Raw genomic sequence first — 12,349 nt, 5'->3', positions numbered from 1 at the left:
CTGCTGTTTATTAGTCAAAGAGAAAAATTCCCAGCTGCAGAGCTTTAAAGCTCCACCTTGTGGAAGATGCTTATAATAGATATACCAATGGGCTCCAGAGGAAAAACAGGACTTGCAATTAATAATATGTTTGACACTTACTTTGTCACCAGCCAAGCAGTACCATAGTCTCTTAAATATATTCTACTCCAGCACGAAAACAAGCAGTGGAGGATTACAAATAAAATAAAAAGCTCTCTGTGGACATAGAGCAGTCAGGCTGTATTTACCAGCAGACAGCACATGCAGCAGTCCAGAGCAGGTCTTACTTTCACCATATACGCTGGCTCTGGACTTACCTGCCTGTGAGCAGGAAAGCAGGCAGTCACAGACAGATCTGCTGCAGTTACCTGGCTGATGGGTCGATGACCAAAGAACAGAGCAACCCTGCTGTTAAGAACACACAAATGATTAACAGAGCTTAATCTGGTACTACATTGACCCTGGTTTTACATAGGTATTCCGAAAGCTATTCCCAAGCCTTCTCCAGCCACCTATTAGGAACAAACTTAAATTATAACATCCACATCCAGCTATTCCTAAAAGCTGGTGTTTCCCCATGACTGTGCATCTCCCCGACTTGGAAAGAAACTGAACCAGTACTGCCCTCTGCTGAAAAAGGACCCTGCACGTGAAAACTATAGCAACTTTCATACCATTCTAGTTTTGTTTCAGGTACATACCTTGTTTTTTCTTCTTCTCTGTAAGCCTTTACATTACTCAGCATTCTGTTTTATCATGTTTGTTTTTTTTTTTTTTTTTTTTTTTTAACACTGCTTCTTCCTCCCCATGAGGGCTATGAAGGCTACAAATAGGTTTACAAGCCTACATACTACAATACCATGTCAGCACGTATAGACTCTGGAGATCAAAGAGATGCTGTACTAAAGCACTGCACATGCAGTTCCTGTTTTCAAACAGTGTAAGAGCAAATAAAGAAAACCAAATTGAAGTGTAGAAAAATAACCCCAGAAAAACTAATTCAAACCTTTCCTTTATCTTCTGCAATACAACAGTCATGAGAGTGTCATGAGATTTTTGTGTAGTAAAACCAAGACACTTAAAGAACATACATCCATATTGATTTAATAGTTTGCGTTAATAAATATGTCATAATTAGTAATTGAATATTAGCAGTAACTACATTGTCCTGCCCAGTGACAGGACAAGAGGCAAGGGGCACAAACCAAAACACAGGATGTTCCAAGCTGAATATGAGAACACACTTCTTTACTGCGAGGGTGACAGAGTGCTGGAAATTTATGATTAATTTAAAAAAAAAGCAATTGGAGATTAAATATATCCTAGCACATAAAGTGAAGCAATTTACCTTCCCACACTATAGTTTTTAATATGAAACTACAAAGTCTTTATTCAAAACAAAACCAAAGCAAACCACACACACACAAAACACCCTACCTCAAACAGTTTACTGCAAAGTATAAAAGCTTGTCTTAGCTTTTATAGTTCACAGAGCAGGACCAAAATCATTGACAATATAAAAACTGTGTATGGATGGAGGTCAAAAGCCTCTTTGTGTCTTAACACTGACACAGTAAAGACTTTAAAAAATGGCATGCCAAAGTAAAAGTATCAGTCATCCCTAGAATGTGAAAATCCCTCGTTTAAACCACACTTTGATAATTCTTTGTCATGAAATCAAAGCTTCAGTCCAAAAATGACATCTAATCCATGAGTTTCAAAGTCACTGTTCTCTCTGACCCCCATATGAACCCAATAAAAAGGCTACTCAAACTACTGGTTTTTAAAGGATCAACTCCTTTTGCCCCCTGCTTTCCTCTGGCTATGCTCATATGCACACAAATTTTATTTTTTTTTTTTGCCTTAGTTTATTTGCAGTACAAATCACTTCACTCAGAACTAGACAGACCACGTCATCCGTGGAAAGGTATGTCTCACCACAATGAAATTGAAGGAACGTGTAAAAGCTGAAAAAGAAAGAAGCAACTTTTGTAGTATTTATTACAAGGGAAGGATGGAGGTATGTAAATGGCACTTTTAAAAACAGATGCAGCCAAATTGTTCCTGCAGCAGTAGAAGCACCAACATACCTAGCTAGTCCTAGCAAGTCCATATTGGTGAGATAAGAGTAGAGTAAGGAACGTTTTAACAATTTCTTCCTCAGAAATTAGAAGCGTCGTAGCTAGATTATGTATCTGAAAGGCCTGAGTGCTGCCACATGCTTTGTCCCTATAACGGTATCTTTCTGCTTGGCAGCCTCACCACGCTTTATCACTCTTACTTCAGCTGCCAGATGCTTAGTTTCTTCAGCTGGGAGATATTATGCCTGCTGAACCACTTAGTCTGCACACGTAAGGAAAGCATCCATCGTGTGAAAGGGCTAGCAGGAACCGATGCGTGATTTTTAAACTTACAGCTTCTCAATGTTCTATTAGATTTACTATCCTAAGGAATAAGAATTCATTAAATTCCCAAGATCCTTCCGAGGAACCCGCAGGAGAGAGATGTTTGTGAACAGAAGCATATTCTAAATCCACTTTTGAGCATGTCCTCTCCATCATGAAAAGTTAAAGAGCAAAACTTTATAAATAGAAGGTTGAACTCGGACTGCTGGGCTGCACAGAGCGCCACATGCAAACAGTATTATTACAAGAACAGACAGATAATTCACTCAAACTACAAGAATTGGCCAGAAAGCTGGGAACCACAGAAAACTCATGCTTGTTTTACCCTACAATAACAAAAAGAAACTTATATTTGTCTCCAGCTTTCATACAAATTACAACCTATAGCGACTGAGGGCACAGACTAAAATGCATCAGTTTGCCATAGTGATGCACTCTGACAGCAATACGTACCGTGACCTTTAATCCATGTAAGCTTCTCCTCTATGTTTAAAATGGAGTTAGGTTAGAAGTGTGGACTGCAATGACAGATTACATGGCTCACTGACTAGTTCTCCTATATATTTCCCTACATATTTTTTTTTCTATTTAATAACCAAAGATGCTTCACTATTCTATTGCCAGTATCCTGACTGTCCTTGCCTGAAACTTCACGCAAAGTGCAGTTATGCTTATTGTGCCTGCAGCCCTCAGCTATAAAAAAAAGGATGAAGATGTGAACCAAAGACCACTCTGGCAGAAGAGGTTAAGCAGTTAAAAAGAACAAACCCTTGTTTGCAATACTGTGACAACATCTGACCACTACAGTTTAAAATATCCAACTAGCATAAGGTTCCTCATAAAGAAAAAAAACTCTGCAGAAAATACTAAATAATTTCAGTCACTTTCTTGGAAAGTGGTATTGGTGCAATAAATAGAAATGACAATAAAAGTGATGAAAATTTTAAAATTTACTGGGGATATATGAATTTATCTTCCTAATTAGCACATTCACTCCACCTGACCATAGAGATACTGTTTTCTGAAGCCTAAAAAGACCAACATTTTCTGGAACATTGTCTTCCCCCAATGCTACCAAAGAATTATAACACTTGCAGTTGAGCTGGCAGACTAGTTTTGAATTTCCACACCTTCACAGCTAAAATAACTAAAACTCAAAACCCATCCAAAGAAGAACCAATAGCAAACTTAGTTGTCCCACCTGATATAGTCTGTGGGGAAGGGTCAACTCCTGAATGAGCCTCTTAAGAGAAAAATCTGTGTTTTGGTTCTCTGCATTAAACTGTTGAGAAAGACATCAACAGGGAAAAAATAAACATGTGGCCTGCAAAGCATATAGAGAAGTTAAAATGTCCAGCCTTTTTATGCACCTGGAAATTTAAGCACTGTTTTGAACACACATTTATATTAATTATCTCCTGCATTATCTGCAGGATTGCACATGGGAAAGCAGTTGGACTCCACAAATTCAGCTTCTCCTGCTGGTTTTCGGCTTATGTTTCTTCATATTGGATGAGCATTTCCAGTGCAACTGCCATCCTTGTCTTTAGTCTCCACTTTAATATTTTTTTATTACAATAATCTAAAACACTAGATCATTATCTCATCATAAAATCTTTCATGTCTAGCTAATTGGCAACGTCAGCACTACATCCTTAACAGAAAACGACCTAATCCAGCCAGTCTGCAGTGAAAGCAGAGGACCCCATCCCAGTTATCTTGGGTCATGCGATGTTAAAGCGCTGTTACTGCAGGTAAACACACAGCCCTTGGGTTTACGGGAAGACAGCAACCTGTACTGTTCTGCTTTGCCCGGTTTAATCTGGGATATCCACTGAACACAATTACAGGAAAATCTAGTCCATTTGCAGAAGGTACTATTTTCCCTGAAGAAAACACCTACAGCAACAAGCCATTTTCACCCACATTTTTTTCCTACCATGACTACAGAATATTTGATTCTGTGAATTATTTCATTTGAGTGACCATTATGAACATTCAACAACAACAACAAAAAAATCAATGTCAGACAGCGAGGCTAAGCTAATTATGTCTGGCATGCTTTGCTGTTTCTGCAAAGCTCTCACTGACCAGCACAGTGTACTTCTCATCCACATACATAAAAAGGCACTTTCCAAAACCTGCAAGCACTTCCCCTGTTCTGTACGTGCTACAAAAGCACACCCCCACAAAAGCACCGAGGTCAAAAGCAGAAGAGAAATGGTCTCCATTTCTCCTTGCACCTTAAATAAATGTCTCGCACTGGCCTCAAAATCACCATTCAGCCCTACAGTGAAGTTTGTCGAGGTCCTAGGCCTTTTATTAAAGGAGAGTCACACAGACAAACTTATAAGTGCACAAAGAAATTCATAACACTATGTTGAGTAAATAGAAAAATATCCATGAAAGCCACTGCAAAGATATTGTAAAACCAAATATTGAACAAACACAATTAACACTTTAACAGTTGTCTAATTTTTTTGGTAGTGACATTTACTAACATTTCATCAACTCAGTTTATAAACCCACAGTGTACAAGTCAAATGCAATCATTATTCAAGAAATCCGATCTAGCACAGCACTGCACAAGTGCAACCCAAAATGTAGAAATCAGATCCATGAAAGTAGCTTGGGTGTTTCAAGGATAGTAAGTAACTGAGATTCTCTCTAGCACACCACATCACATCCATCCTGAGCTTCTCCCCAAACCTGTGAATCCTTTCCCATTTAGTGTTTATCCCTTTCTCATTCAGAGACTTGTAAGGGGAATAGATCACCATCTTAAAGGTTCCCCATTAATCCCTTCTTTCTCCCACCTTACACAGACCTACTTGCATTCTTGTACTTGGTTTACACAGGAAGCTTTTCCCAAAAGGGTGAGTCATATTTTAAGGACACAGCCTACCATGAATACATTTGTGGGAAAGTAATGTACATCATGAAAAAAAAAAGATGACAGACAGCATACTCAGCCATTATAACTGCTCTTCTGACTTCCATTTTAACCACTTCCAAATTTAACCACGATGCATGCAGCATGACGAGGTATATTAGCTCACATCTCAAGACTTATCTCAGTCCAACAAAACTTTTATCGGTTGTGTAACTCAGCTGCAGTTTACAGAGCCCCTTCGCGCAACCACAAAAACTAATGCAGGAAGTCCTCCACTTCCTCTCCTTCTCATTACACTTCCAGAATTACACTAGCGATAGAAGCAGCAACATCCTGCGTGTAAACATGCATCTTCTTCATGTGCTTGGGGCTGCATAATACTCCTTTGGAAATATGCACTAAGGTTTATGTTTCTGATTTACAAAACCAAAGCTGACACCTACCCACAAGGAGACGAAAGCACAACACTTTCCATCTCTCGGTGCATGTCCAGGAACCACCACATTCACCCCCCCGGGGTTGTTAGGAGGAACACCATTTATAACTTGGTAAGCTTAAGTAGCTGTACAGCTCTGCATGGCTATTAATTTAGGGCAGCAGCTTAAAGACAGGGCAGCGGCAAAGCAAAAGGCAAGAGAAGAGTTTCCACTCCGTAAAGGTCTCAGATCTCACAGAAATCTCACTTTCTAATGAGATGCACCTCGTACATCAGGTGCTGCTCTCACATGACACGCAGAAATGTGGCTCTAAGTTTGAAAAGCAAAGTACAATTAACCTAGAAGTCAGGAAGAGATGGATTAATATTTCAGATCCTTCCTGTCAGTAGCAATATTTCACGTAAAGAAAGTTTCCGGCGTGAAATTATTTTCTTTCTGAAAAACTGTTTCTTTAGCTACTAGAATCTTTCAAAGAAATACCTTCTCGGGGACTGCAAAAAAGCTTTGCAAAGATTCAGCAGTCCACAGCAGAGGGAAATCACCCTTGGAAGCCCTCAGCTTTTTTAAATCATGTGTTATCTAACAGGCTAATGTGCATTGCAGATTTAGAAGTTGATAGAGAAGATGCATTTTTTTAAAAAATGAAAACCAACCTACTAATAATGAAAGTTTTCTGAAGATAACTAAATACAAGCAACATCAAACTAACTTTTAAAGAAGGTGTTTGCTGGTATACTCTTGTCAGAGAGCCATCACCCACACCATGGTGGAAAAATTATTAGTGAAAAATGTGCTCATTGTTACTGTGTTACCAGCAAAGCAGCAATAAGAAACACAAAACCTGAGTAACAACTTAGATGGAAATCTAAGCTGAAGCCACAGAACCTGGGAGCGTCACATTTCCTTCCCTCTGTCTCAGGCCTGGAGATACTCTAGGCAAAAACAAACAAAAAACAACAGCCAAGATGGTAAAGTATACTTCCTTGACAAACCTGCTACATCACTGCCTTTTCCGAGGCTGCCTTGAAAATGTGGTGCAAAGAGGAGATTTATCTACCCTGAAAAGCAGGGTCCTCAAAACACTGTTTAGAGCTTTCAACTGTAAATGCTGCCAGAACTCATTCAGCTTATTGTAATGCCAGATGTATCTTAAATTCCTGGTAGTGTTTCACAGATAACTTAGAAACAAAATACAACACTACCTCTATTGCCAACTCTTACTTACTTTTTTAGTGAATAAACAAGCCAAGCTGAATTGAAATCATTATGTTTCAAAACATCTTCCTCACTATCAGTTATTCCATGGGCTACAACAGAACAGTTATTTCTTATTACTCAGTTAATCAAAATAAGCATTTTTGACAGAGTGGCTTACAAGAAAGTCAATTTCATGATTACAGGGAAAAGATTCCATTTGTACAAGTCCAGTTTTCCAGAAACCCACTCAGAGACATTTGTATGTACATTTATCTACATATATGTAGATATGTATCTACATATGTATCTACATTTGTATGTAGAGCATACAAATTTCAGCTTGTTTCTTCTAATGGTTTGCTGACTTTTTTTTTTCTTAGGTGGAATCAAAGAGTGCTTGGATTCTTCATTACTATGTACAGTATTGCTTCTGCAAATTAAACTATCATCTTAGCAAAATGGTCTATTAGACTGAAGAGTACAAGATGTACACAGAATAGCCACCTTTAAAATATCCTTTTCATTCTGCTTGCAAGATTCTAGCAGGTGAGAAGTTCTATCTGTTGACTTCTGCTCCTTCTTTGGAAGTGCTGCCAGAAAGGTACATGCAGGTTAATACCCATCACTCAGGTGTTCTGCTAGCAGTCACTGGGAGATTTGAGTTCATTGTTCCTCTACTAAACCAGAAGAACAAAAGAACGCCTTTCTCCCTCTACAGGCAGTGTTTGCACAAAATAAACTTCAGGCTTTGTTTCCCCCCCCCGTTTAAATACAGACCGGAATTATCTCAACACATTGTGCTGATTAATATTTTTTTTTAACTGACGTCCATCTGTCAGAAATAGGCTCAAAGTATTTCTGCGAAGCCCAGATGCTAGAGAGAGAATGAATACATACGCTGGGTAGGTATGTGTTGACCATCCTCAATAAATAGGTGTTTAGTGGACAGCCATCGAACAAGCTTGCTGGAGATGCACGGGGCCAGTTTCAGCATACTTCAGATGGTGAGCCTTGGTTCTTCCTCCAGGACCATTTTGCCTGGAGTTTCTCTAGATCTACTGGTAACCGATGGGTGGAATGGATCAGTAAAAGAGCAGGTGGATAGCAAGCTAATTCAGAACAAATGAAAAGCAACCCAAATGTTGACATAAACAAAGTGCTGATAGGAAGTAATTTTTGTCTTCTGCATGTTCTCAAGCATATCTTACAGATGTAAACAAGTCGTGCCTACTGAACAAATATTTAAAGTGAAGCACTAAGGAACAACTTGCAAATAAATCTTTTCAGGAGCTCACTGAGTGAGAGCTTCACAGGCCAACAGAAAGACATCAACCACAAAGCCAATCTAAATTAGATTCGTCATCACCATTAAAAAACAGCATGCACTAAGTAGAAGAGAAGGCTAAATACAAAATGACCTCATACATGAAATACCAAAAGCCAGAAGTTACTATTCCTGAACCTGAGTCCAGTTCTAGCTTTGAAAGAAGGCAAATTAGTTTCACAGTCTTGTGGTGCACAGGTCTGTATGTCCATACAGGTCAGAGTAAGTTGCGTGCTCCTCGATATTAGTAGAATGAAGGTCACAACCCTGCCAGCATGAAAGGGAAGAGGGGAGGAAAAGCTGTCTTTCAGCGATATAGTAACCAAGATTTGAAGAAACCAGCACTCACAAAGTTCCTTCAAAATCAATAGGTAAGAGCAAAGTTCATATAGATAACTATACCCACACCGACCCTTTGAAAATAAACTGCAACCCATGTAGCCTGGTCTTGAACTGGGCAGGGAAGATGCACGGTACAAAATTCAACACGCAGAGGACAGAATTATGCTTGTTTCTTGAAGAAGGTGTAGTTTTCAACACAAGACCACTTATTTGCTGTAAGATTGCCATTTGGTAAAGGTCTTCTTGAGCCTGCAAATCACTTTCAGCCTGTTCTGCATTCATTCTACCACAGGCTGGGCTGACTTTTACATCACTTTCCCAACAGGAAAGGCGTGCTGCATTTATTGGTACCACGGTCCATGTTAATCTAAATGTCATCCTGGGAGGAAAAAAAAAGCTCTTTTGTCCCTCTCCTTATCTAGATTTATCATAGCCACTAGTGTTCCAGCCTTCTTACCAGCTTAATAAAACACAGACTAAATATTTCAAGGACATAGTCATATCCAAGTCTTGCATTAGTAATTTTACTGAAGATCTCTAAGGCTTACACGGGAGCTCATCTGGAGCTCAATCTGGCTACTGCTGTTAAAGATAACAAAAAACATTTTTATAAACACAAAAAGGAGGACTAAGGAGAATCTCCATCCTTTACTGGATGCGGGGGGAAACTTAGTGACGAGAGATGAGGAAAAGGCTGAGGTGCTTAATGGCTTCTTTGTCTCAGTCTTTAGCAGCAAGACCAGTTGTTCTCTGGACACCCAGTACCCTCAGCTAGTGGAAGGGGATGGGGAGCAGGATGTGGCCCTCACAACCCATGAGGAAATGGCTGGCAACCTGCTACAGTACTTAGATGTACACAAGTGGATGGGGCCAGATGGGATCCACCCGAGGGTACTGAGAACTGGCGGAGGAGCTGGCCAAGCCGCTTTCCACCATTTATCAGGAGTCCTGGCTATCAGGAGAGGTCCCAGTCGACTGGCAGCTAGCAAATGTGACGCCCATCTACAAGAAGGGCCAGAAGGTAGACCCAGGAAACTATAGGCCTGTTAGTTTGACCTCAGTGCCAGGGAAGCTCACGGAACAGATTATCTTGAGTGTCATAACGGAGCACTTGCAGGGCAACCAGGCGATCAGGCCCAGTCAACATGGGTTTATGAAAGGCAGGTCCTGCTTGACAAACCTGATCTCCTTCTATGACAAAGTGACATGCTTAGTGGATGAGGGAAAGGCTGTGATGTGGTCTACCTTGACTTCAGTAAGGCTTTTGACACTGTTTCCCACAGCACTCTCCTCAAGAAACTGGCTGCTCTTGGCTTGGACTGGCTTATGCTTCATCGGGTTAGAAACTGGCTGGGTAGCCAGGCACAAAGAGTCGTGGTGAATGGAGTTAAATCCCGTTGGAGGCCAGTCGCTAGTGGAGTCCCCCAGGGCTCAGTACTAGGGCCAGTTCTCTTTAATATCTTTATTGATGATCTGGATGAGGGAATCGAGTGCACCTTCAGTAAGTTTGCAGACAACACCATGTTACGTGCGTGTATCGATCTGCTCAGGAAGGCTCTGCAGGAGGATCTGGATAGGCTGGAGCGATGGGCTGAGGCCAACTGTATGAAGTTCAACAAGGCCAAGTGCCGGGTCCTGCACCTGGGGCGCAACAACCCCAAGCAGAGCTACAGGCTGGGAGATGAGTGGTTGGAAAGCTGCCTGGCAGAGAAGGACCTGGGAGTACTGGTTGATAGTCGGCTGAATATGAGCCAGCAGTGTGCTCAGGTGGCCAAGAAGGCCAACAGCATCCTGGCTTCTATAAGAAACAGGGTGGCCAGCAGGGCTAGGGAAGTGATTGTCCCCCTGTAGGCCACACCTCAAGTACTGGGGGAACTGTGGTTGTTCAGTCTGGAGAACGCTCAGGGGCAACCTTATTACTCTCTACAGGTACCTTAAAGAGGGCTGTAGGGAGGTGAGGGTTGGTCTGTTCTCCCACGTGCCTGGTGACAGGACGAGGGGGAATGGGTTAAAGTTGCGCCAGGGGAAGTTTAGGTTGGATATTAGAAAAAAATTCTTGGTTGTTAGGCGTTGGAAGGGGATGCCCAGGGAAGTGGTTCAGTCACCATCCCTGGAGGTCTTTAAAAGATATTTAGATGTAGAGCTTAGTGATATGGCTTAGTGGAGGACTTGTTACTGTTAGTATGTGTGGCGTGTTAGGATGTGTGGCATTTTTTGCTACCTACACAGTACCTGCTTTGTACCTGATTCAGGCTATTTAAGAACTTCCAAGAACAAAGTTTGTTGTTGCTGTTTTAATCATGCTGAACAAACTACTTAAATTCTATCCAATATTCTACAAAATACTTTGTTACCTTCTCTTATTCAGTATTTCATCCCCAGCAGACATACCACACATTGCTGGAGTCCTGCCTGCACGCATTTCCTACTCTACAAGTTATGCTTAGCTATTTAAGAAGAGGGCTGAAAGAAGAAACCAGCACTTCAGAAGTAAAAAAAAAAAAAAAAAAGCCAAACCTAAATCTTCCCTATTTTATGTTACTACTCATTTTACAGATTTTTATACCACAACCCTAATGAAAATACTCTTCTGGAATATCCTCCACTTAGCTAATTCACACAGAGGAGCGGCTTCAAGAACTCAGACCCTTCATTTGTCAGGAAAATGATTTGTTAAATTTTATAATAGAAGACTATTGAAAACTAAGACATATTTTGAAGCAAGCTATGCCCTCTCAAATACACGTGTGCACATGCTCTCCACTGGCCAGCCTGAAGCTGGGGGATGAAGCATCCTTCACCCAGCAGGTATTGGGCCTGGGAAGGAGGACTCTGGTTTGTATTGGGGGGCCTTGAAGGTGTATGGGCACAGATGTTCCTCGAAACCATGCAGGCAGACGAATTGATTCATCATCAAGAAGAACAGCTAAACTCAAGATATTAAAGCTCATCATTCAATAGATTCAGCACACCATGATTGCAAATCCTGGGAAGAAGTCTGGCAAACGAAGACGCAGTGACTCACGACACAACGTGCAGTGTGCTTTTAGGTTTCCTTCTTTCCTTCACTGAGCAGGATGCTGAGAACAGTGGAAAAAGCTACATGGTTTGCTAAACACGATTGCTGCCCTTTTCAAGTGATTAATCTTTTTCTTTTAACTGTAGTTAGCAGGAAGGTGATATTAGAATAAGGGGCTCCAGGCAATACATTTCTCTTATAATTATCCAGCATTAATTTCTTTCTGGTAATTGCATTTTGGAGACTTTTGAACACCACATTATGAAATATATACAGAAGAAAAATGTGAAAAATACAGCTTTTCATCAGGCAGCCAAGTACACATTTATCTGGCAATGCAAATAAGTTATCCTCCTGTCTGCATCTGAAAGCAGTGTTAAACTGATGAAAAGACATTTCATATTAAATTAGAAACCTAGCATAGTCATAGCCAACAACACCAGCACGAAACTTGTGCAATTAAAACACGTTTACGCAAAAGCAAAGCAAATGGATCTATGCAACAGTCACTCTTGTGAAGGTTTGTAAAAGGCCATCAAAACTAACTTTGTAACTTCAGGTTGTAGTAAGAATATTGGAAAAGCAACCAAATTCATGTCTTATATACTGCTGGTTTTGGAGAGTTTTTCTTCATTTTCATCTTCAGCATGACAGTAACGCAGCAGTAATTGCAAGGCACTCATCTGCAACCCAGAAACGTCCCAGTACAAT

General features: G+C 40.6%; 1 protein-coding gene across 1 annotated transcript in view; it reads right to left on the bottom strand.

Annotated features, from left to right (window-relative positions):
• Positions 1-12,349, bottom strand: part of MOB2 (MOB kinase activator 2) — a 112,003-nt gene that overhangs the window by 75,236 nt on the left and 24,418 nt on the right. The gene's annotated exons all lie outside the window — the stretch shown is intronic.

Source organism: Cygnus atratus, chromosome 5 (assembly GCF_013377495.2).
Source record: "Cygnus atratus isolate AKBS03 ecotype Queensland, Australia chromosome 5, CAtr_DNAZoo_HiC_assembly, whole genome shotgun sequence".
NCBI classification, from domain to species: domain Eukaryota; kingdom Metazoa; phylum Chordata; class Aves; order Anseriformes; family Anatidae; genus Cygnus; species Cygnus atratus.
Note: the sequence above shows the minus strand (reverse complement) of the source record. Positions and strands in the feature narration are given on the sequence as shown.